Genomic DNA, 27505 nt, shown 5'->3' on the forward strand with positions numbered 1-27505 from the left:
CATCACTACCTTCTCACAAGGCTTCACTCCCCTTTATTTCTCCAACAGTGCCCTATCCATCTTGCCAAAATTTCCACCAATCTCCTCCTCCTCTCTTTTTTAGCTCTCCTGTATATGTTTTCCCCGTTAGAATTATGTCCTCCTTAAGGTCAGGGATGTCTTTTCTTTTTACTCATATATACATTCCCAGAACTTAGCACAGCCCTAAGCATATTCTTAGTGTTTATTAATTGCTTGTTGAGTGAATGGTCCAGTACCATTTTTGTCTGACTTATTTCCCAATTATCCATTGGGTAGAAAGAAAGTTGAATTATGAAGCTTTCCCTTCCATTACTAAAGTGCCATATGAAAAATTGCTATCTCTTTTTATATTGAAAAATATCTCAAACTATGCTACAATGAAAATCTGCAATTCCTATTCAATTTTCAAGTTAAAAGGAGCATACTTTTCACACTGCTAGTTTGTGCAGAGTATGGCAACAACTCTTTATGCTAGGCGGACTGGAAGGGCATACAAGATAACTAGATACAACGGATAGAGCACCAGTCCTATATTCAGGAAGACCAAATCTAGCCTCAGTCACTTATTAGCTATAAGACCCTGGGCAAATCACCTTAACTCTGTTTGCCACAGTTTCCTCACCTGTAAAATGAGCTGGAGTATCTCTGCAAAAACCCCAAATGGAGTCAGGAAGAGTAGGACAGGATGGAGATGACTCAACAACAACATGATGAAAGTTCACACAGAATAATAGCTTTCAAAATGCTTAATTAATTCCACCATCAATTTAGACTGTAATAAACTTGGCATTAATTTGGGTGGTGATAAATATACCATAAATATCACGAAGGTAATGCTAGCAGATAAAAGGTGAAAAGCATATTCATGAGTTTAAAGCAGAACCATTCAGTTGGTGCAAAGAAAAGAGTATTGAACTTGGAGTTAAGAGGACTCAGATTCAAATCATACGCTTCTCATATTTATCAGCTGTGTGAATTTAGGCAAATACTTGAACCTTAGTTTCCTCTTCTGCTAAATAAGAATAATGATTTTTTTTTAATTATCTGCTTTTCAGGGATGTCAGTCAATAAATATTGATTAAACACCTATTGTGTGCCAGGCACTATGCTGTTATAAAGAAAGGCAAAAGACCATCCACTACTCTTAAGGATCTCCTAGTGTAATGTGGAGAAAACATGCAGACAACTTAGCACAAACATCTGTATGCAAGAGAAATAGGAAAAAATAGGCAGAGGAAGAACACTAACTTTAAGGGAGATTGGCATTGGAGATGACACTTGAGGGAAGCCAGGAGGTGGATTTGAGAGGAAAAAGCAGTCCAAGCATGAGACAGAGTGAAAATGCCAGGAGTTTGGAAATGGAATGTTTTTGTTCAAGGAACAGAAAGTAGATTAGTTTCACTGTATCAAAAAAGACCTGGAGAAGTGTAACAGGATTGGAAGAGGGATGTTAGTTTGTGAAAGAGGAATGCCATTAGTTTCACTGGATCAAAGAATACCTGGAAAAATATAAGACTGGAAGAGGGAGTATTAGGTTGTGAAGAGTTTGAAAGTTAAAAAAAAAAAAAAAAGATTTTATATTTAATCCTAGAGAAGACAGGGAGCCATAAGAGTTTATTGAGTAGAGTAGTAGCAAAATCAGACAAACAGACAAAGTTTAGGAACATCACCTTGGGAACAGAATGGAAAATGGACTGGAATAGGGAATGAGGCAGGATCAATTGTGAGAATCAAGTGATAAACATCACTTTGCAAATCTCTCTCAAAGATACACACCCACACTCACTCTAATTTACATCCTTCCAAATTTAAAGACGGTTAAAACAAAAGATATGACATAGCCTGGAGATACTGTAGGTTTGGCTCCACATTACTGCAATAAAGTGAATCTGGAATTTTTTGGTTTTCCAGTACATAGAAAAATTATATTTACATTATACTGTAATCTATTAAGTATGTAATAGTATTATATCTTTAAAATGGTAAACATCATCTGAGTCTTCAGCAAGTCATAATGTTTTTGCAGTATGAGGTGTAGGACTAGTAGCTTTGCTGTGAGGGCTTGCCAGAAATCACAGACGCTCACTTTCCTTGGTTGTCCACCTGACTCACCCAATTGTCATCTGTGGCTCCAAGAAGCTGTTGCATGCACAGTGCCCACACCCCGGTAAACCATCTCCTCAGACAGGTTAAAACAGGTTGAAGGTAACTGACAGTCCTCAAACCTGTATCTGAGTTAGGAGATGTCCACACCAAGTACGGGAAGACTTCTCCCAGTGGAATGATCAGATGAGAACCATCTGTTCCAGCAGCCACGAAAGTGGCTGAGCAGGCATTGGGAAGCACTGAGAGTTTAGTCAGACATTGAAGCAACCAAGGTCATGCACTGCATCGCAGGTCCTCACCAGTCACTCTGACTTTTTGTCCTGACACTGGGCTTGGATGATTCTGGAAGAGAAAGTGAGGCTGCAGACTCTGCACAACCTCCCTCACTTAAATCCAATTCATGCACAAGTCAAAATATCACCTTGATGACATCGGTCCTCTTAGAAAACAAAGGACAACTTTTTTTGTGGTGGAAGGTGGATGTTGATGAGTGCTGATTGATCAGGAGGATGGCTACCGAAGGCTGGGGGGCTGTGGCAATTTCTTAAAATAAAAATTAAAAAAAAAATGAAGTTTGCCACATTGATTGACTCTTCCTTTCATGAAACATTTCTCTGTAGCATGGAATGTTATTTGATATTATTTGATCCACAGTAGAATTTCCTTCAAAATTGAAGTCAATCCTCTCCAAACCTCTTGCTGCTTTATGAACTAAGTTTATGTAATATTCTTCAATATTGTTGTGTCTTAGGGAATGGGAAGGCCCAAGGAGAGGGAGAAAGACAGGTGAATTGTTGTTCAGTGGAGCAGTCAGAAATCACACAACATTTATCAATTAAGTTCACTCTTATATGGGCAGTTTGTGGAGTCCAAAACAATTACTGTAGTAACATCAGAGATCACTGATCATTGTTAACAAATATAATAATAATGAAACAGTTTGAAGTATTGTGAGAATTACTCAGATGTGACACAGAGACATGATGTGAGTACATGCTGTTGGGAAAATGGTGCCAATGGATTTACTCAACTGCAGGGTTATCACAAACTTTCAATTTGTGTAAAAAAAAATTATCTGTGAAGCTCAATAAAGCACAATTCAATAACAACATGTTTGCATAGATTATTGGCAGGATTGTGCTAGTAATTGTTTAATAACCAGATCTCTGGGAAAAAAAAAATTTACTCATGATACACTCCTAAGTGTAATCTGCATTATTATTTTCTCTCCATTACTTTCTTAAATCTACACAACCAGTAAAACAACAAATTAAGTTCTGATTTGCAGCAAATGTTGATTTCTATAGTGTGAATGTTCATGATGAGAATTTAACCATTGGCTTTTGGGGGTCACTTCAAGTTGGACTCTCCAGAACATCTCTGGATTTGGCACAAAAGAAAATTTGAGAACATAGTAGTTGGTAGGGGTGGGAGGGATAATTGGTTCTTAGTTGTTTATTTCGGCTTTGTTTATTTATAATTTAATTTTTGTTTTAAATTAGCATGGCCAATCACCTCTCCATTAAGTTTTCTAAATGTGACCTGACATTAAGCTGGAACTATGTTCCTGTCTTGAGGCAGCTCAGTGGCTCAGTGGATGGAGTCCCAACCCTGAATCAAGAGAACCTGAGTTCAACTATGGCCTCAAGACACTTACTAGCCGTGTGACCCTGGCCAAGTCCTTGTTTGCCTTATGAGCTGGAGAAGGAAATGGCAAAACCACCCCAGTATCTTTGTTTCAACAGAACAACTCACTAACAAGTTCCTTTCTACTGGCCAGAATATTTTAATTGGGTGGGGCTGAGTCTCAGCCGAATTTGTTTTCCTTAAGGTTGAATATGAAGAAATTAAGAACTCTTGACCCCTTCCATGTTTCTAAATAAAGACTGTTCCCAAAGTATAAATTAATTTTCAAGAAAATGAGCACAAAGTTTGGAATCCCAGATTTTCCCATTGAAACAGTGTTATAAAGGCCAATTTCTCGAGCTGACCACACACATCACATTTAATCTACATTTGACAAACAACTGTTCATGGAAACTCTCTCACATATCCATGGTCTTCTACACCACACAGGACATGCGTTCTCAGGGTGCATAGTATTTCAGAGTTTGAAAGGAGGAAAGGGGAGAGGAGGGGGGAGGGAAGGGCACCCACTGTGTGCCAGGTACTGTGCTAAGCACTTTTTATAAATATCTCATCTCATCCTCACAACAACCCTAGGAAGTAGCTGTGATTATGATCCCCATTTTACAGTTGAGGAAATTAAGGCAAACAGAGAAATGACTTACCGAGTGTCACACAGCTGGTCATCCAGTCCAACCCACAACTGAACAGGAAACCAACCCCTCTGCACCACCCTACTTAGAATATGGTAATGGAAGGATTGTTTCCTGAGGGTAGCCCTGTCTGAGTCCATCAAGTGGTTCCTGGCTTTTAGCTGGGTTAGGTACTGCTAAGAAAATAAGAGATTATCAAGTCAAATCTCAAACAGCAAACTGAGAGGAAGAGAGAAATGACTTTTGATACAACTATGAAGCAGCAAAAGTGGGATTCAAACTCAGAGCCTTGGGCTCCAATTCCCTTCTCTTTCCTCTATTCTCCCCACCCCACTGCACCTCCCACCTAGTGAAGAGGAGCCCCCATTCTTCCTGAGTCATTCCAAGACCTACTTTGGCAGGTATTCCTGTGCTAGGGAGTGCTTGGATTATATAGGACACTGAGGGGCCTTTTTCGGATTCAGAGTCAGAAGATTTGGATATAAATTCTGCTCAAGAGCTTTCTTTCTGTACTATTGTAGATTAACCTCTCTCTACCTCAGTTTCTACCTCTGGAAAGTGGGGATGAAATCAGTTGACATTACTTACCTTGTATTGTTGCTGTGAGGACACACACACACACACATCTAATTTATATAAAGCCCTATGAACTCCAATGCAGGCTTTCACATTAGTAATTGTAAAATAAAATAACATTTGTGAGATAACACTGTCATATAATAAAACAAGCATTGTACTAGTTACAGGGAGATATGAAGACTTGACTCCAACACACACTAGCTGTGTGTCCTTGGGCTACTTCTCCCTGTATTTAAAATAAAGATAATCCATGCAGTGGAGAGAGCACTGGTCCTGGAGTCAGGAAGACCTGAGTCCAAATATGGTCTTAGATTACTAGCTGTGGGACTCTGGAAAAGTCCCTTAACTCAAATTGCCTCCAAAATAAATAAAGATAATTATGTTTGTACTGATTGTCTCCTATGATCAGGGATCATAGATCTAGGGCTGGGAGAAATACCAGACACCACCTAATCCAACAACATCTAGTCCAAATTCCTCTTCTTACAGATGAAGAAACTGAATCGCAAGAATTTAAGTGACTTGGGAAAGGTTGCTCAGATATAGTGTCAGAAATGGATTTGAATCTAGTTCCTCTCAGGCTAAATCCAGAGCTCTTTCTACTGCATTGTGCTGACCACTTTTTAAAATTTGGGGTGCTAAAGATATGTGTGTCCTTCCTAGTTCCACAAAAATATATGCCAGTAATCTAGGAGCTCCTCACCGTGGGTTAAAACCCTTAACCACTGAAGATCACAGCACACCAGATAACTGAGTTGCTGAGGTTTATATTGGATAAGTGAATTGTTACCCTGGGTAACACAGTTGAGTGTCAGAGTCAGGATGTGAATCCAGACCTTCATCCCTCCAAACCGAGCTCTCTAGCCACACTGCTTCTTACAGAATTAAAAGATTAAGAGAAAATTACATAGAAAGGTACCTTAGTATTCCAAGGAGATCAGATCAATCCTACCTCATCCCATGGTAATGCTGGGAAAATCAAGCAGACAAAATTCCAGATTTACATATCAACTAGAATTTATCTTATCTCCAATAGATTTTTTTTTTCTCTAATCTGGCAAGAAACCCAGAGAATAGCAACTAAGAAGAAAATGCTATTTTAAGAATAGTTTGTACTACAAGTACAGGCACGTTCCCAAAGCCTTAAATATTTATTTAAAACTAAATACATAAACAACCCAGAAAAATATTGAACATAGTGTCTCAGCTGTCTCTTTTTTGGGGGGAATGGGGCAAAGTCTTCCCATCACATAGCACAGTGTTTCCACCAGACTTGCTATTAACTACACAGGACACAACAGGGATCTTCTCCCTGAACAAGGATTTGTTCTGAAAGGGGAGAGTAGAATGGAGTTCAACCTTCTCCTAGCCCATCAATCAGGATGTCAGCGAAAGCCAAGCCTAATGAGCCTCTGAGAATCTCCAACCAAGCAAAAAGGCAAGGAGAAAATTTCTTAATTAGGAAATGCAGCAAGCAGTGTGTTATGGTAGAAAGAACAATAGTTTAAGAATAAGAAAATCTAGGTTCTAGTCCCCATTTGAAGTGGTTCAAATCTCCATTCTACTACTTATTAGCTATGTGATTTAACACAAGTCATTGCCTCCCTCTAGCCCTTAATTTCCTCATTTTTAGAATTATTGAATTGGATTCTAGCTCTAAATAGTCTGAGCTCTGAACTTAGATCTTCTAAACTTAGGGCTGCTTAGAATAATAGAGCTATTTTCTCTCTGCCTACTGTAGTTACTCATGATCAACAACTCCTGTTAAGATATATGCATGATTGGTTTCTGGTCCACACATGAAAAAAATAAATACCTCCATGTTGGATTACTTTTTTTCTGCACACTATTGAAGAAAAAATGGGCAAAATTGAAAAGTAGCTCAGAATCACAGAGCTGAAAGGGATCTGAGAGGCTAGTGCAAAAGACCAAACAGTGCCTGAATGAGAATCCTTTTACAACATTCCCAATAATTAGCTAATCTATGCTTGAATACCTCCAGTAATGAAGAAACCATTATCTTTTCTCTAGTGTTTAACATTGAGAAATCACTGTGTGGCTCACAGGAACTCAAGTACTGTACCCAGCCCCTATTCTACATATAGACAAATAGATGCTTCTAGAAATCCAGGTTTAATCTGGGGAGATTAAGCTAATGAAAGGGAGTTAGACTCCTGTCCTCATATTCATGCATTTTTAAAATCCTACCCTTGCACTCCAGCACCTCAGGAATAAATTTATTTACAGATTAAGCTATAGCTTACATCCTTGGTTTCACTAAAAGGAAAGTAAAAAGCTACTCAGAGTGCAATGTGAACCAGATATGGGACAGGTAAATTATCTCTATTCGCAAAAAAACCCACTGAATCTAAAAGACTCATAACAAGCATTAACAGAACAATTTGAACCAGAATTCAGTAACAATTTATAACTATTGATATATTGATATTTAAATCAGAAGAATATAAAGCAGTTTATAGCAGAGGTGTCAAACATGCAACTAACAATAAAACAGATTAAAATGGAATTGGGAAATATTTAACAAAGAAAAAAATACCATGGGACATAGCAACTATTAATATTAAGACAATAGATAATTTTTTCTGTTTTCTAAATCAATATGTGGCCCACATGGATTATTATGTACACTTCAGTGACTCCATTTCTATTTGTATTTGACACCAATGGTTTACAGGACAACTAACTAGAAATTTTACATTTCCCCTGGCTTTGCACTATTCAAACAACTGTAGTATCCCTGCACTAGGTACCTTGTGATTACGTTGCCATGATGCTGGGGTGGAGAGAGTCACCTCTTCCCCACCCCTCTTTTGAAATCTAGTAGTTACACAATACTACCTGAAGTGTCAAAGTCTGGGAATCTGAACTGGGAACTTTCTCTTCTTTCACACAGCACCCACCAGTTTGCCAGTATCATAAGGAAGAGTGGGAACAAAGAACCATTCAGGGTTTACCACATCAAGCCAAAACACCAACTTCTTTCAGTACTGGGTCATCCAATGTACAGAAGTAAAGTTCCTACATAGTCAACCAGAACCAGAAAGCATGTGCCCTCCTTATAAGTGTCTATTCTCATCTTCCCTCCTGTTCCCACCTTGATGCTCAGAGTCCCTAACTCTCTTATTCTCTTGCCTAAATTCACACAAGTAATAAGTCACAAAATGAGGGCTCCAACCCAGATCTTTTGACTTACAATTCAAGCATCTTTCCTCTGCCCCAACTACTTTGTAGTCAGTCATTTAACTTTGATGACTGAGGTGACACTTGGCTAGGAGGAGAGGTTTAAATCACCTGGGTTTTGTGTCATTTTCACTAGATATTTGTCACTTAAAGCTTTTACTTTTCTATTTTCACAGTGAAAGGTTAAAGAATTTAGGGATTGGCAAACAAGAGGAGAAATACAGAGCAAGAGGGAGGAGGAGAGCACAAGGCACTTCTCATTCATTGCCTCAAAAATAAACTTTCCTATTTACAGGGCTTGCCTTAGTGGAAAATGTGACACAATGAATAAATTAGCTAATGAAATAAAATGCATTTATGAAATTATTAATATAAATAAAGCATTTTACTAAGAATTGGGGAAACAAATATAAAAGCAAACGTTCCCTGCTCTTGAAGACATCATGTTCTCAAAGAAAGATAATACACAAAACAGGTTTAACTTGACAGTCCCCAGAAAAGCTTCCTGGACTACTGGGAGCAGCAGCAAAGCAGATGGCAATGCATTTATTTTCTCATTTTCATCAATAAGACCATATCTAGATTCACTTGTGATGTTGACCTATTTGACAATACCAAGGATTTTGGTAGAAAGAATTTCCTTGGAAGACTGTATGTAACAATAATTTGCTTTAAAGATTATAGGTCTAATTTTATATTTAAATGTAATATAAAACTTGCTTTTTTAAAATTCCTGGACAATAACATATAGAAGTGTAAACATATAATTATATGTTTTAGTTCATCCAATTAAAAAGTTGGTGACTATTGAAAATACACTACAAAAAAAGAACAGATAGTATCTGAATACAGAGAGACACATACTATTTTTCTATTTTTTCTATTTTTTTGTTTTGTTCAAGTTTTCTTTCACAAAATGGCAAATATGGAACTGTTTTACATGATTGCACATGTATAAATTATGTCAGATTGTTTATGGGGGATAGGGAAGGACTCAAAACTTTAAAAATTAATGTTAAAAATTGTTTTTACTTGTAATTGGGGAAAAATAAAACATTTTTAAAAAGAAAATACACTATAATTCCAATTATTTAATTATTCAGCCTATCATTTATTTCAATTATTCAACTATTGTTCAGTTATTAGAATCTAAATCATTCTAACAAGTATCTCTATTCTTTTTTCTTGCCCAAAATATCTCTAAATGAAGAAGAATTTCTCTCAAATATTAACAGAGATTAATACAAATCAAAAGAAAGTATAATGAGCATCTAAGTCATGATATTTATACAAACATTTAAATTGTGATTTCATGAATATCCTACCTGGTCTCTTAAAAAGTATCCAGTAATCAGAAGTAAATCTCAAAGAGAAAAAAAGCTATCTCTTCCCCAGTTGCAGCAAATTCTAGATGAAAAACGAGGTAGACCAAGAACTGTAGTGTAATGAGTGGTCATCCCTGTGGATGATTCATAGGAGAACAAAGACAAAATAAGGAAGTCTGGATAAATTTTAATTTTCAACACTAAAAGTAGACTCACTTCAATCAGATAACAGAGCCATTGCTATGAGGTCCATAAGATACCAGAACTACTTCCCAATATCTATGGAACATACCTTCTTATAATACATAGCTCATTTTAAAATTATAGGCAATACAGTAGCCCCTAAAGTCTACTTAGTTCTCTTCTCTTTTAGGGAATTTTGGTTGAAAAGTTCTCTATTCAATCAGAATTACTTAATATATAACAATATCTATCTCAGTTATTATTGTTCAGTTAACTCTTTGTGATCCCATTTGGGATTTTCTTGGCAAAGATATCACAGTAGTTTGCCATTTTCTTCTCCAGCTCAATTTACAGATGAAGAAACTGGGGCAAAAGGATTAAATGACTTGCTCAGGGTCACACAACTAGGAAGTGTCTGAAACCAGATTTGAATTCAGAAAGATAAGTCTTCCTGAAGACAGGTCTGGCATTCTATTCTCTGCACCAACTGGCCTATTTGTGGTTGAAACAAAATTTAGTTTATAGGAAGCATTTGAATTTATAACATTTACAGATAGATAATCACAGAGAAAATTGGACTTTTCTTGAGAGTTCCCTCATCCTGGGTCCAAGGTGCCACAGAGTCAATGCCTTTCCTGTATATATCCCTTCTCTACCACAGCTTAGTCCTCTTTTTCCTTCACATTTGTTCCAACTTCTCAATTCAAATATTTATAATCTCTTCTTCCATAATAGCTATTCTGAGATAACCTCTCTTTTATACAGATTATTTTGGTCTATTGATTCAAACTGATGTACAGGACCTGTTCACTTTGTATTCTGATTGAGTCGATCAAAAATTCTTTTCACCCAGTCACGGCAGGGTTTGTCAGGCAAAGGTCCTAGATAGTTCTATAGTAACCTGAGGAGGCTCTAAATTATGTGATTTGAAGAAGTCTTTGTAATCAAGTCTGGTAATTAACATTCTTTTACATATGTATTATATCTAAAGATAGAATAGCAAGTAATGTCTGAGACAAGGAAAAACAATGACAAATTAATGAAATGACATTCTGTTTATTATAAAAGATGATCATTTGTTAATTTAAGTAAAATCCTTTTGACTGAACAGAAAACATAGGGTTCTACTCTGAAATGCAAGGCCATATGAAATTAAAATTAAAAGCCCCCAAGGTTCCATCTCACCTCCACTATATTACTTCATTTGGTGATCTTATCAACTCCCATGAGTCCAATTATTATCTCCATACAGATGATTCTCAATATATTTATGTAGCCCTAATCTCTCTTCTGACTTCCAACCTTCCATTACCTACTGCCTATTGAACATCTCAAACTGGATGTTCCATAGCCACCTCAAACGCAATATACCCGAAACATAAATTATTCTCTTTGATTATCTTCTCTCTCTCCTCACTTTTTTTCTATTACACTAGAGTTGGTCTTTTCAATTATTCAGTAATCTTCCCAGTTCCTCAAATCCATAGTTTTGTTTACTGTCATCCTCAACTCATTTTCATAATGTAGCACACCGGATCTATTGCCAAATCTATGATCACTCTACCTTCAGTCAGCCCCTAAAATGTGCTAGGCACTGTGGTAAGAATTAGAGATACAAAACTCTCAAGGAGTTCACATGGAAGGGTGTCAGGTATAAGAAGGCAGGACAGATGGGGAAGGCAGCTTATGAAGGCCTTTGAATGTCAAACAGGATTTTATATTTGTAATAGGGAGTCACTAGAGTTTATCAAATAGGCAGGTGACATAGTTAGACTTGTGTTTTAGAAATAATATTTGACAGCTAAGTAGAGAATAGAGTTTGGAGTGGGGAGAGACTTATAGTAGGGAGACCAACTAGCAGGTTATTGCAATACTCCTACCATGAAGTGATGGCAGGGCTGCATCTGGGCAATGGCAGTTATCTGAGGAGATAAAGGGAAGTATAGTATAACACACATGTTGGGAAGACCAAATCAACATGCCTTGACAACAGATGGGATTGGGGGGAAGGAGAAAGTTGAGAGATAACGAGGAGTTGAGGATCATATGTTGGAGTTTGGGGCACTTAGAGGATGTTGGTGCTAAATAGTGGTGTCCTTGATAGTAACAGAAATTTGGAAGGGAGGGATAGTTTTGGGGAAAAGATAAATAGTTCAGTTTTAGACATGTTACATTTAAATGTATATAAGACATCCAATTGTAAATGTCCAATAAGCTAGAGATTCAAATCCAGAGTTTAGGAGACAGGTTAGAGCTAGATAAGTAGTTTTGAGAATAATCAGTGTAGAAATGACAATTGAATCTGATGATGTCACCAAGTGAAATATCCTAGGGAGACAAAAAAAAAAAAGACCAGGAACAAGACTTGGGAAGTCTACATTTAGTAGCAAGCTGGATGAATATCTAATAAAGAAGACTGAAAAGTGTTGGTTAGAAAGGTAGAACTGGCTAGAACCAGAAGAGAACCGTGTTAAAAAATCTAGAGAGCAAAGTATTATCAAGAAGAATGTCAAAGACTGCAGAAGGGTCAAGAAGGATGAGGAGTGGAAAAAGGAAGTCACAGATTTGCCAAATAAGAAATCATTGGTAATTGTGAAAAGAGAAATTTTAGTTGAATGACGAAGTCAAAAGCCAAGCTAGATTACAGAGTGAGAGGAAAGGAAGCAGAAGGACTTCTCAAATAGTTTAGCCACTAAAGGGAAGAAAGTTATGGGACAATAATAGCTAGAAAAAGTTGGGTAAATTAAGTAAAGGTTTTTAGAGAAGAAGAGAGACATGAACATGTTTAAGAAGCAGCCAGTAGATATGCAGAAAGTGAAGATAAAAGTGAGGAAGAGTGGATGGGTGGAGTCACTTGTAGTCAACATCTCTGAACCACTTCCTACCCATTTTCCACTCAACTTTAACAGTGATATTTCTAAAACACAGATTTGACCATTACATCCTGCACCAGTATTTTTTAAAATTCCCTATTACCTCTAAGATAAAATATGAAGTCCTCTGGCTTAAAAAGTTCTTCACAAGCTGGTCTTTTCTTCCCTTCTAGTCTTATTACACTTTCCTCTTTTCCATATCCTTCTGTCCTTAATGTTTGGATTTCACTAGCTGCCCCAAACCTGGAATTTGCTCCCTCCTCATCTTTTTCCTTTCCTGGCTTCCTTCAAGACTTGCCTCACAACCTGTTTTAACTGACCATTCCCTGTCCCCTGTGAGTGCCTTCTCTTGAAATTAGTTTCCATGTAGATAATCGTCCTCGCGTTGTTTCCCCCAGTAGAAAGTGAGCTCCTTGAGAAGAGAGACCACAGTTTTGCCTTTTTTTATATCCCCAATACTTAGCACTTTGCTTGGCATATAATCAGTGCATAATAAATGTTTGTGGACTCACTCCCTGACTGACACATTTCACTTAATGAGAATGACTTTAATCAAAGCAAAATGTCTTACTTTAAACAAATGATTTTATTTGGCAGCAGAAGGTAATTAGAATCATAATTAATGATTCACTCATTATTCTTCCTTGCTGTAGACATTAGTCATTGTTGTCTTTAGCCTCAAAATATATATTATACTCTTTCACCCTCTTTCTTGTCTACTTACATCATTGCCCACAGGATACATGAGTGTGCATATGTATGTATGTTATTGTTAATATCAGGCTTTGATTAATGTTTGTAGCAGGAGAAAACAATTAGAAAATTTATGAATTATATTTTTGTTTTCACTTCCAGTCTTAAGGCTAAATGTTAAAACAAGAGTTTTTGAATTGGCTTTATTTTGTTTTTTTAAATCAGTAATTGTGATTTCATTGGTCTAAGGGGCTCTCAGCTATTTCAGAGGGGAAGATCTCTTTACCAATAGAAGTTAGTATATTCACTACAACTTAGAATTTTAAAGCGTTGCCTAGATCAGGGATTGTTTTTGGTCAGTTGTGTCCAACTCTTCATGACCTCATTTGAGATTTTCTTGGCAAAGATACTGGAATGGTTTACCATTTTCTCCTCTAGTTCATTTTACAGATGAGGAAACTGAGGCAGAGTTAGGCGATTTACTTAGTGTCACATAGCTAGTTTGAGGCCAGACTTGAGGTCTTTCTGACTCCAAGCCTGGCACTCCATCCACTGTGCCACCTAGCTGTATCAAATTTAAATAGAAAAGTATTTCACTAAACCATACATGAGGATCCCTGCAGGTGATATATTGACTTAGAAAACCACAGATTAATATTACCTATAGTCTATTGTGTTTTTATTTATTCTGTTAAGTATTTCCCGATTTTCCCCATTTTAATCTAGATTTGGCTTCTTGTTTGATACCTCTGAGCTAAAGCACTGAGACATTTAGTAAAGTGACCAGGAACATAAAGCCAATAAATATCAGAAGCTAAACTTGAATGTAGGTCTTCCCAGCTGTGAGACCAGCTCTCTATTTACCATAAGGCATTGCTTCCCTTTTAAAATCCATATTAAATGTAAATCTTGTTAAATTCAGACCTACTTATGAAATATAAACAAGTTGTTTTTGTCAAGGCCTGGAGAAAATGCAATCTTATATTTAAATCCAAAACCCTCAAATTACCCAAGGAACGAAAATATAGAAGAAATACAATTTAGAAATTTGTTAACTAGTCCTTCCTCTTATAAAACATCAGGCAAGATACATTCTTAAGGACGTCACACAAACATATCACCATCCTTCTTATTTTGACTGTGACTGCTAAGTGCACGTATCAAACTAACCCATCAACACTTCGCACACTGAACCTTAGCTAATTCTATATCTCTTTGTTTCTGGTTTTTGTACTTCAGACCCTATTTAGCCTAATGTTTGACTATTCTGTATCAATGGATCACCACTTCAATCCTGAAAAGACCAAATTTTTTTTTTCAAGAATCCAAGGCTGATATAGAATACAACATCTTTGGGAGCAGGGACTATCTCACATTTATATTTGTAACCCCCAATACTCAGCATCTCCATAATCATACCTGACATAAGGGAGGCCAGGTTTGCTGATTGTTTCCCTGATGATATTATCTTGTCTTTGAACATCTGGCTCTTGGTTGAAGCCAATGGAACTCAAGAAAGCCATTATTACACTTGCATCCGCCTCACAATCCCATCAAAGTTTTTACTTTACAGAGGTTAAAATGGCCTTCATTTTAATCTAGAACTCAGTGTTATAAGTAGTCCTCTTCAGCTTGACAAGATAAGAGAACTCTTTCTGGTCAACTAATTCAGATATGAAACAATGGTGGAAATCTCTAACCTCCATTCATTTGTAATTCTGTATCTTATATTCATTAAATGTTACTCTGGCATACTCATGTCACCTCTGTGATACTTATAGTTTCTTCATCTGTAAAAATGTAAGATAATAGCATTTAGGCTACCTATTTCATAGGAATAATTTGGGAAATCACTATGTAAAATCTTGAAATATTGTAGTAACAAACTGTAATTATAATTATTTTTATTATGGTAAAGACAGCATTATTTGATGTATAGTTTAATTTAGATAATAAAAGGTTGTATTATAAATAATTTTCACTGTAACTGTAGTTCATTATTGAAACTAAAGATTGCTATATTGAATAAGAACCCATTTTTTTCATTATTGGACCTCAAACTAACTTATCAATCATACTTCTATTAAATGCTTATCATTACTTACTACATTCTAGTACAATGAATATTGTTGCAACAAAAATAGAAGTAGTGATATTTCCAAGCCCCAGCGAAATTATTTCCACCCATATCTCATAAATAAAAATTAAGTACAATGGAAGCACATGGATACTTTCTTGGAATTAACTATAAGAAATCTACTTTATTTTGTCATGTTAAATGTCAAATCATTTAAGTGCCTGAATGTGGAGATATAAAGATCTGGAAAACAAGGTATTTGCTGCCTTCATAGAGCTTACTATTTAGAGGATATAAAAATTGGATTTGTAGTCAGAATCGAGGGTAGAATTCCAGTTTTGCTGCTGCTTAACTTTTTAATGTGACTGAAAATGTCATTTCATGTCTCTGTGCCTCTTGTTTTCCTGTCTGTAAAATGAAGGATTTAAATTAATGATGTGGGATTTTTTACAAACTAGAGTCATCTTAAAATTTTGTCTGAAAAGGAGAATGATTCACTTACTCTTGTGTCACATACTTGGTGTTATTGGGACTTTAGAAATCTTACTTTGTATCACCCTTACAAAAAGCTGTTGACCACAACAATACTGTATGAGGATGTATTCTGATGGAAGTGGAAATCTTCAACATAAAGAAGATCCAACTCACTTCCAGTTGATCAATGATGGACAGAGGTAGCTACACCCAGAGAAGAAACACTGGGAGGGGAATGAAAATTGTTAGCACTAATATCTGTCTGCCCAGGTTGCATGTACCTTCGGATTCTAATGTTTATTGTGCAACAAGAAAATGATATTCACACACATGTATTGTACCTAGACTATATTGTAACACATGTAAAATGTATGGTATTGCCTGTCGTCGGGGGAGGGAATAGAGAGAGGGGGGGTAATTTGGAAAAATGAATACAAGGGATAATATTATAAAATATATATATATATATATAATAAAAAAAATTAAAAAAAAAAAAAGCTGTTGACCTATATTGATAAAAAAGGACTTTCCTCATCTAGGGGTTCTCTTTAACACTTAAATCATAGGTCTAATCACTTTTTATATCCCTTTATTCATGGGATTGCCAGAACACAGGCTCATGAAAGCCAATTGTTAAATTGTCAACCTGAGCACTTAAACAACTCAGTCACCAGTAAACACCACAAATCATGGTTTGATTTATTGTTTTCTTCATTGTCTGGACCAGAAATGTTAAATTGCATGCTGCCCACAGCACTCCTGAGTACGGCCCCAACCAGATTAAAATGTAATTCAAAGCATCATTGCTACAGAAATTGTTCTGGTTCTACTTGTTTCATTCTTGTCACCTCCAACTTGATAGTCACATCCAACTTCCTTGTCTTTCTTGAACTTCTGATTTTGTCTTATCAACTTATTTAATTTCACATATTCTCATGTGTTTTATTCATGTATTCTTCCCTTGCCTTACTTTATCTTATTGTTTATACTTTTTATTTTATATCATATTGTTTTTTATTATTTTTTATTTCCTTATCCTCTTGTTTATACTGCTCTTCCCTGAAGATTTTATTCTTTTTCAACTTTTCCTCAAGCTCTCCCAAAATCAATCTCTAAACAGCTGCATATTTCTAAGACTCTCCAAGTTACCTTCACAATGTCCTTAACCTTCCTATTCAGCTCATCTCTTTTCTTTTGTCCCTTCTGCCATACAATCTTCTCCTTCAAAAGGCAGGATGATAATTCTAAATAAAAAAATGTTCACAATTCAAGAAATAACTTATTCAATAAATCTATCAAGAGCAGAGAGAGGATACAAAAACAAAAATGAAAGAATCTCTGCCTTTGAAGGGCTTACAATTTATTTATATGTATATAAATATCTATTAAAATATATACAAAATTAATACAAGGTAAACTGAATTCATCATACTCCCCAACCAGCTTCTGTTTCCCAATGGAGCAATGGAGAGCCTGGGAGGTCAATATTGGCTATCCCCTACAATTACTACAATGCTTTTGGAGAAAGTGAATCCAAGAGGAAGATCAAAACTCTTCCTCTGGTTTGCCAGAAGACATTTATCTTAAGGGAGGTGTTATAAGATTATAAAAGCAAAGAACTGGACATTGCAAAGACATTCATCAATTGGAGAATGAATGAACAAGTTGTGGTATCTGATTGTAATACTATAGTGCTATAAGAAATGATGAGCTCAATGACCTTAGAAAGGCATAGAATGAATTATATAAAAGGGGGAAGAGTGAAACCAGCTGTACCAAGAGAACATTGTAGTAACAGCAATATTGTTTTAAGAATAATGCTGTGTGACTAAGTGATTTTGATGATTATAAATATAAAAATTAAAAATAAATGATACATACCATCTGTGTTCAGAGAAAGAACTGATAAAAAAACTGATAAAAAAAAGATGTATAGAATAGTAATAATAAGTATGTATAGAATAATTTTATATATATACCTATTTGTGTCTAATGGAAGCCATCTCCAGGGAGGAGCTGGGAAAAAGGAAGAAAAAAAAGAAATTTACTTGACAACTTTATTATACATTTAAAAGGAATAACAAAATGTACATAATACATTTGCAGTTTCATATGCAATCATCTTTTTATTATAATATATTAAAAATGCTTGTTTTATTACATAAAACAAATTTTCAAAAATAATATAAAGACTCTCAGTGGCTAGAGAGAAAAAGATGGTGTTTTGTAACTTGGAGTAGACTAGAGACCGAAGATGAAGTTCATCACTGCTTCAGTGATTGCTGAAGTCACTGGCGTGGTAGAAATGGTCAAAAGCACACGTCCATTCTACTCTGTGGGAAGTGCTAGTAGTTAATACAGCAAGCAAGCACCATTGACAACAAATGTTCCAAGTGGACAAGCATCATTATAGTTTCCCAGAGCAATGGATGGCAGCAGGATCCTTAGCAGAGGAGTCAGTAGCAGCAACATGGACCCCAGCAAAGATGGACAGCAATTCAAGAACTGGCATGAGCAGGAACACAAGCAGGCTTTGGATTTATGGAACTAATGAGATCATCCCACTTTGTGGACCAATAAACTACAGTGCAGACAGAATTATTGAAGGATATCTTGTTTAGAAGGAGTAAGGAATTAATTCAATGGGATATGCTACATAAAAGCCTGGAGAATACAGAGTGGATAGTAGTACTAACCTAAGTCCTAGAACAGCAGGTGGAGAAAAAGGGATTTTATAGATAACCTTAACCTACGAGGATCACCAATGATTGTGCCAGAAATGTCATCATCTGAACTATGGTGCTCATGTTCCTGCTGCAGCCCTTGCTCATCAGCATTGCTTTACAATTACATAGTGAGACCCAGTAGAAATTGCAAATGTTTGTCTTTACCCACTACATGGACCACGTCATTAAGATTCAGGACTCCATCTTTTCAAAGGCAGGGGGCGAAGTCTGGGATTTCTAGACTTTAATCTTCTCCATATTCAGTCACCTTGGTACTCTCCTTTTTTAGAAGTTTTCCTTGATAGTGTACTCTACTTTTGTGACAATCATTATATTACTTGTTTTTTTGTTGTTGTCAGCTGTCTTTATTCATTTTTATTTGTACCAGTCCCTTCTTTCCTTGCTACTTACACATGCTAAAATCAAGATTATCTAGCAACAGCCAACAGAAGGTCCTCCAATTTTTATGACTGCCACCAAAGGGTGGTTTGTAGTAGGAACATCTATTTCCTATAGGCTAAGCCATTTCCCCCAAAACAAGTAAAGAAAGTGTCATTGAGACAATTTGTACAAGGGATGAAGACTATATTACTTCCTGGTTACTTAAAGCATAAAAAGTCGATCCTGCTAACAATCAGCTCCCCTTAGGTTTAATGAACTTTGTTCATTAATTCATACTGTTATATGAGATAATACACTCTCCTATCTAGATTCATTTCTCCATGGAGACAAGGAGAACTTCAGCCAACCTGAAACAATGCTGTATCCTTGCTGACTTTCCTTTTATGAACTAAAGTCCTTTTATTATAAGTCATATGGTCTGTAACTCTCTCTCTTTGTTCTAATATCAAGTCTGAACCACCAGAGTGGCCTGATTAAGGCTTAGCCTAGAACAAGTAGAACAATAATGAGTTCCATTTTGAACATGCTGAGTTTTAGAACAAGAACATCTAATTTGACATTTCTAGTAACTATTTAGTGATACAGTTCTATAGTTCAGAAAAGAGAATGGTACTGGAAAATACTTACTATGGATATACATAAGACACTATAAACTAAAAGGATAGAAAGAAAAATAAATTCTAACATTGTCTACTTGTTGATGTGTTATTTCACATATGACCCTTTGTGACTCCATTTGGAGTTTTCTTGGCAAAGATACTATTGTGGTTTGCCATTTTCTTCTCTAGCTCATTTTATAGATGAGAAAACTGAGGCAATGATGTGACTTGCCCAGGGTCACACAGTAGTAAAGGTCTAAGACCAGATTTAAACTTGGGAATACAAATCTTCAAACTCTAAGCTCAGTGCTCTATCCATTTTGACACCCAGCTGCCCATAATCTTGCTCATTAGGAGCTTACAATCAAATAGGAACAATAAGATATATATATAGGTATCTACCATAAAAGATAGAATGGGAAAGTGCAATGAGAACAGTACATAGGCTTGCTTTATTCAGAAGGGAAAATTAATTTCTGTTGAGTAAATAATATTATGGTTAGCTGAATTGTTCTCAAACTTTGATCTTTCCACCTCTTTTTCCTGAATGTTCTACCTTTGCTATGCGGTTTGAAAACTCTAGAGAAAGCACTTAACAAATGCTTTTTTATTCATTCATTCATTCATTCATTCATTCATGCTCAAAGGATTCACTTCCTTTCACGAATCTTGAGATACCTGAATTAGCAAATATAGCAGCAAGGGAGAAAACATGGAATGACTATAAAGTAATGATGCTTTTTGCAAACCAGACCAGAACTTATTAATTTAAATAGGACTGCCCTTTCAAGGGATCACTTTAGAAGGATAATGAAGGACTTATTGCTAAAGGCACATTAACAACTCAGGATTGGCCTTAGAGACTGCAGGCATTCTTTTTGAAAAGCTCTGCACATGGAATATTTTCATCTGCTGGAAGCAGATTGGATTTTTTTTGGAAAAAGCCAATAGCTTTTCATGAATTGAGTTATATTCATGAATACAATATATGACACAGCTGAGAATGCCTTTGCAACAGAAAAGTTCAACAGATTTGAAATGCAATGACACAGGTATGAAGTCCAGTTTTATCACTTGTCACCTCTATGACCTTGGACAAGTCACTTACTTCTCAGGGTCTTAACTGTAAAACAAGGGACTTGAAAGGGATGAACTCTAAGGTCTCTTCCAAATCTAAGTCTATCATCTTATTATTTTAAGTCAGAAATGAGAAATAGCTCAAAGGAATTTTCTTTAAAAAATTTTTTAAAATAGATTTTATTTTTAACATTGCCTAAAATGTCTCTTCTTCTCCCTTTCCCATTCTCTGAGAGCCATCCTTTTTACAAGGAGAAAAAATTTTAAAGAGGAAGAAAAAAATTCCACACAGCAAGAGAATGTGATATTACATATAATATTCCATATTCTCTAAAGGACTGGGATGAGGTATCTTTTTCATATTTTTTCTTTGGGGACAAGCTTATTCTTTGTGGCTTAGAAGCATTTTTTATTGTCTTCTGATTGTTGTTCTTCCCATTTACATTGTATGTATTATTTTCTGGATTCTTCCTATTTCATTTTGTATCAGTTTATGCAAGTTTTCCCATGCTTCTCTATTCCTCACATATATCATCTCTACATAACTGCCACCAACAAGCAGGCAAGCCCCAAAGGCTCCAAGGTGAGAGGCAGCAGTACCCAACCCCCTCCCTCCCAGTTCAGCCTTCACAGCCATCATCTGGGGAAACAAGCCTTGGGGAAATGAAGCCTGACAACTATTGTTGCTGGTGCTACAGAAGATCCAGAAAAGGAAGTTTTCATCACCAAAGTGTTTCAACAACTGGTACCGATACAATTTTATTAGTTCAAATGGCATTTTAAAAGATTCATCACTTTCTGCTTTCCTTCTGTATCCCAAGAACTGTGGGATTTTTCTTCCTGACTTCCAGTTGAAATCTTCTGTAATTAGAATGTGAGCTTCTTGAAAGCAAGGACTATCTTTTTTTTTTTTAATTTTTATCTCCAGTGCTTTGCATATATAAACTTTTAATACATCCTTTTTTCATTCCTTCCTTCAGTCATACATTTTGTTTCTTTCATTTATTCATTCGTGCAACCCAGTAACTTCATTCTATTACATCCCAGAAACATTCAAATACCACAATTTACTTAGCTATTCTCCAATAAAAGCAGTTTACTTTGTTTACAGTCATTTACTACCACAAAAAGTGCTGCCAGATATATTTTGGTATATAGAGAGCTTTTCTTTTTGTCAATGATCTCCTTGGGGCATATGCCAAGCAATCAGATCTCTAGCTTGAAAGGTATGGACAAAATGTAGAGGTTAATTTTCTTGTCTGGCTCATGAAGCAATTCATCCCCAAAGAAAAGTGCCAAATGAGCTCCATGCCACATCAAAGCATCCTGGAGTGAAGGGTATTCCCTCCTGAGGGGGCCTGCTTGAGAGTTACAGTCCTCATTTGGATGTAGGAGTACAGGCAGGTCTTTTTAAAAAATCAGCATCATTACTTCATATATCCCCAGTCGTGCCCCAAAGTCAGCAAGTACCTACTAAATTAAGACAGAAACTTTTACAGAAAGCATTGGTCTGGGATTTCAGATCTCTATTCCTAGAATTCTATTTCTGTCCTGGCCACTGATACTCCCACATGGTCTTTGGCAAATCACTTAATCTCCCTAAGCCACTGTTTTCCCAGTTCTTATATCTCCCACAAAGGATATTCTTAAGGATTTGAAGGTAGTGGAAAGATGGCTCTTCATGATGACAATCAGGTAAAAAAAAATAATCAATGTCTCAAAATGGCAATCTTTAAAAGGTACAAAACTACTTGGGGGCCCACTCCTTTAGAAAGACTGGCAACACGCAAACTATGGAGTAAAGGAGGCAGTGTTGCACAGTGGAAAACCCTGGAGTCAAGAGGACCTCAGACACTTGACACTTACTAGCTCTGTGACTCTGGGAAAGTTGCCTCGCAAAATAAATTAACAAAAATAAATGCTTGTTGAATGAATGTATGAGTGAACAAACAAATGAATCAATGAATGAGTGTACAAATTTGAGTGAAGTTTGGGGGTGACATGGAAAAATAAGTCATAGAGTAACAGAACTGTTTCAAGCAATCAGATAATTCTTCTCCAGTTGCAAACTTAGACTTTGCTGCTTTGGGAAACCCATGATCCACTTGATTCAAAAGTTTTCATGAGCAATGATTCACATCCTGGACCTGAGTCTGGAAAGAAAGAATATTTGCATAATGAGCCCTTTGAAGGAACTTTCATTGTAATAAGCAGAGAAGTAGAAGGAGAGAGAAAAAAAAAAAAAAAAGCCATTCCCCATTTGGCATCCTGTTTACTGTTCCAGACGAGCCCTGGGACAGGCACCAAAAAAACATCGCTTTCTGAACTCAGCTCTTCCCCAGGCACTAGTTCTGTTTTCTGCTTCCCATTACCTCCATTTCTAGTAAACAGATTGGGGAACTCAATTAATTATGCACTCTGGGGCATAGAGCAGTGATTGGCACTGGGGCTCACGCTCAGCCACCAGCTTCCAGTGTCTAGCATTTCCACGTGGAAGAAGATGCTTCTCAAAGCTGAGATCTCTCTCAGTGACAGACTGGGGGCTGGTGCATTGTCTTCCGAAAGTATGTTCTCTCCCCTCCTCTCCCAGGTCAGCCCCTCCAAACTCCCTTGTTTCTGTCACTGTAGCACCATCTAACTCCCCAGCTCGGAACCTCTCAGGAATCCTGGCTCCTCCCTCCACTCCTGTCCATTTGAGCTCCACAGAGGCTCTCCCAGCAGTCCCCCCTTCTCCTCTCCCGTGGCCTCCTCCCTGCCTCAAGCTCACCTCTTGCCTCAGTCCTTTCTTGCACTTGGGGTCACTCACATAGAGATTCAGGTACCAAACAGGGGGTACCCTGAGCACATATGGAGCCAGAACACATCCCCTCCACAATGGAGCCCATCCTAATCAGTATGAAAGAGATGACACTGACCATCCGCAAAGGTATTTGGAGAGAGGGAGGGAGGAAACAGGGAGTGAGCAAACCCTGATTTGGAGCCTAGAGATCACTTTGGAGCTTGGACACTTGTCAAATCCGGGACCTCAGTGTTTTCTTCTTCATTATCCCAGAGAACTTGTATTGGTATGGTAAGATGAAGCCCTGAACTTGCAGAAAGGAAGGTCTGGGTTCAAATTCTCCCTCAGATTCTTACTAGATAAATAAACTTTGGCAAGTCATTTAATCTTTCCAAAGCTCAATTTTCTCATCTGTAAAATGGGAACAAAGGAGGAGTAATAATAGAGACTTACTTCCTTACCAAGACTGATTTGAGTACAGAATGAGATATGGTATATAAAATACTTTGTAGGGCTCAACAAGCTCTACAAATGTCAGCTTATATTATTTTTAATTAATTAATTTATTATATATATGTTTATTTTATTTTTATTATATATATATATTTATTTATTTATTTATTTTTTACTGGCCTTGTGATTTCATTGACATAGGGTATTCTCGGTGAAAGGCAGCCATAGAGGGGAAAGAGTGGTGGGCCTGGAGTCAGGAAGACTCATCTTCCTGAGTTTAAATCTGGCCTCTAACACTTACGAGCTAGAGGACCCTCACAAGTCCCCTAAGCCTGTTTGCCTCCATTTCCTCCTCTGTAAACCGGATGAGCGAAGGATGGGACAAACCAGTCCAGGACATTGGCCAAGAAAATCCCACACAGAGTCACAAAAAGCCAAACATGACTGACCAGCAGCAGCAGCAAAACTAACCATGAGTGGTTCTCTGCCCGGCATAGCCCCACAGAGTTGTTACAGGATCACAAGTTCAGGCTGAAAGGGACTCGAGAATGATCCGGCCCAATCCACTCATTGTATAAGTAAGAAGTCTGAAGCCCACAAAAGCTTCCTGACTTGTCCAGAGTAACATGGCAGAGCCAGAATTTGAACCCAGGTCCTCGGATTTTAAAGCTACTTCTCTATCCACCATACCATCTGAAACAGAAGGTGATTTACTCAGGGTCACATGGCCATAGTTTGTCAAAAACAGATTTTTGAATTCAAGCCTTCCTGACTGTAGTATCAGCACTCTAAATACTACATCATCACTTTCTCCATGTTCTCTCTCTTTCTCTGTCTTTGTCTCTATTTCTCTCTCTCCCTTCCCCTCCCCTATCTCTCCTTTCTTCCCCCCTCTCTCCCTCCCTCCTTCCCCCTCTTTCTCCCTCCTCTTGTTCCCTATTCTCTTCTCTCTTCCCCTGCCTCCCTCTCCCTCTCTCCCTCATCTTACTTTCCTCTTTCTCTCCTTTCCTCCTCCCTCCCTCCTTCCTCCTCTTTCTCTCTCTTTTTCTCTCTTTCTCTTTCTCTCTCCCTTTTTCTCGCTCTCTCTTCCTCTCTCCCTTTCTCTGTCTCTCTTTCTTATCTGTTTGTATGTGTGCAGACATATACACATACATTTTGTTGTTGCTGATCACTTCAATTATGCCCAACTCTTTATGACTCCATTTAGAATTTTCTTGGCAAAGATCTTGGAGAGATTTCCCATTCCTTCTCCAGAACCTTTTACAAATGAAGAAACTAAAGCAAACAGGGTTAAGTGATTTGCCCAGAGAGTCACAGGCCTTCTGACTCCAGGCATCTCCCTACCTAGCTGTACTCCCAGTATATACATACACACATATTATTTATATATTGCATTATACATAATATATAATTTACATTTTGTAAATTTATATATAAATTTTTTTTATGTTTTTTAATACAGCTTATTCAGCTTCCCAGTGATGGAATTCTTTCTACCAATGCAAGCCAGCCCCTATTCTTCAGCTTACAGGCTAATAGAGATCCTTAAACATTGAATCACTCAACTTGTCCAGAGTTACTCAGCTCAGATGTGTCACAGGGAAGGCTTAGGCTCAGACATTCCAGAGTCTGTAGTTAGCTCTTTACCTCCTAGATCAGGGACAGAGAAGCTTCTATCATCTGTGTATCATCTGTATCATCTGTAACAGAATGTTGGACCTTGGCATTTTGTGATGATTCCCTTGCCAAATGTGTTATTAATGAGCCTAGAGTCAGTGTCTCCTAATGTCTCACCTGGAATATCCCAAAATAAAGCCTATCTAAGTAATGCAAGATAAACTGCCATGTCACAAACTGGAACTTGTTAATAACAAATCAAACAGAACATCCGGACAAACTTTAGGAAAAGCAGGTTTGGGCAAAAGGAGTTTGCCAATTCATGTTTGGCACTGTTGGGGGGAGTGGGCACGGCACTATAGGGAGGGGTGTGCAGGGATGGAAAAAGCCTCTGTGGAGGCAACAGGAACAGGTCTGCCTATTTGGTATATGGATCCATCCTAACAGTGGAGAAAGGGTATTATCAGGCTAGATGACACTTCCCTTCCCTTTGTCCTTCTGACAAGAACTTTATATCCAAAGTAGACTTTCCTACTGGGAAAAAAACACAAGTCAACATGAGTATTGGAGCTTACAGGCCAATTATCTTGCTCTGTGAATAATAAATATGTTGGTTACAGCATCTCATTAAACAATAAATGTTTATGATGTTGCCAGTCATTGGTTGACCCTTTGTTACAAAGGATGACCAACTGGGCACTGCAAGGGATAAGAATACAATGGAGCATGAAGGTGATGTAAAAAAAATTTTATATATATATACATATATATATATATATGTATATATATACAATATATATAATATATATGTACTATTAAACCTCAAAAAATTAATTTTAAAAAATGAAAGCTAAAGTTGGAAAAGTGCACTAAGACCTATTAGTCCATGCAAGTGTAACCAGAAATAGTTGGCCAAGAATGGGCTATGGTTTGACTCCTTGATACTGGTAGGAATTTTCTTAAACATCATCTCCCTCTTTCTTATTTATTCACAAATTGTTCACCTATTCCTAAGTCTGAAGAGTAATATGTTTCCATGTTCTTCAAATTTTCTTGTAATATCTCTTTCTAATCTAGATCACAATCATATCTTGGTAAGTGGTATAAGATATTAGGCAATGTGTTGGCAATGCCTAATTTCTGCCAAACTGCTTTCCACTTTTCCTGACAATGATAATGAATTCTTATCTCCAAATCTTAAGTTTTTATATTTGTCAAGTACAACAGTAGTCACATTTTTACATGTTGAAGGACCCAAGCCATGGCACAGCTATACCTTCCTTTCTCACGCAGATTTTTGAGTAAGTGGTTTATCATTTGAGAAAGAAAACCACATTTAATCTCAAGCTCTATTTCAAGCAGTCTAAACCACTGCACAGATTTCAGTTCTAGCTGTTTTCATAAACTTTTGGAGATAAATGGTGAACGTGAGGCCCAGAGTGGTTAAGCACATTATTCAAGGTCACTCAGCTTGTTAGCTGCTCGTGGGAGAGTTTATAAGGATCTCTCTGTTCCCTTTCTGCCTTGTCATTCTTGGATTCTGACTGTCTTGGAGCCTCCCAGAATAGCTTTTGTGCTCCCTGGCCTTCTCTATTCAAATGGAGTCTGTTACTGTGAAAACTGACTCTTTCCATCTCTATCATAAAGAATATGAAACTACTTTTGTTCGTTGCCTATTCATTCAAAGGAACTTTTTCTCACAATGCAGTTCTATTTGTTATGCTATAGAAAGAAAGTTATTTCTTCGGCTATTGCCTATCATTTGCTCAGGCACTTTTCTCCAGTCACGGAGGGGGCCTTGACATTCTCTACTGACATGCTCCTAGTAAGTCCCTAAGGTCACACTCTCTCCCAGGGTTGTTCTATCTCCTTCCAGCACATCTCTCCAAGAATCCTCCTGCAATTATAGCCCCTTTCTCTTGATTTCCGGCACAGTGTTGGATGAGGATTAAAAGCATAAACACGTGCAGAAATAATCCATCTCCAGAAATAGTAAATGCTGAAACGCTGTATGTTGAAACACACTGCAGATGCCGACTGC

General features: G+C 37.1%; 1 protein-coding gene across 12 annotated transcripts in view; it reads right to left on the reverse strand.

Annotated features, from left to right (window-relative positions):
• Positions 1-14749, reverse strand: part of CLIP4 (CAP-Gly domain containing linker protein family member 4) — a 130797-nt gene extending 116048 nt beyond the window's left edge. For 4 of the 12 annotated variants that reach the window (XM_074288285.1, XM_074288275.1, XM_074288282.1 and 1 more), the window contains exons 1-3: positions 14680-14746; positions 9512-9645; positions 5905-5954 (exon numbers count right to left, since the gene is read on the reverse strand). The gene's annotated coding sequence lies outside the window, so the exon portion shown is untranslated. Of the gene's footprint in view, positions 1-5904; positions 5955-9511; positions 9646-14679 lie in introns of all 12 variants that reach the window. The other 8 variants (XM_074288283.1, XM_074288273.1, XM_074288281.1 and 5 more) reach the window with 4 other exon arrangements.
• Between the last annotated feature and the right edge of the window lie 12756 nt (positions 14750-27505).

Source organism: Sminthopsis crassicaudata, chromosome 2 (assembly GCF_048593235.1).
Source record: "Sminthopsis crassicaudata isolate SCR6 chromosome 2, ASM4859323v1, whole genome shotgun sequence".
In the NCBI taxonomy this organism is placed as follows: domain Eukaryota; kingdom Metazoa; phylum Chordata; class Mammalia; order Dasyuromorphia; family Dasyuridae; genus Sminthopsis; species Sminthopsis crassicaudata.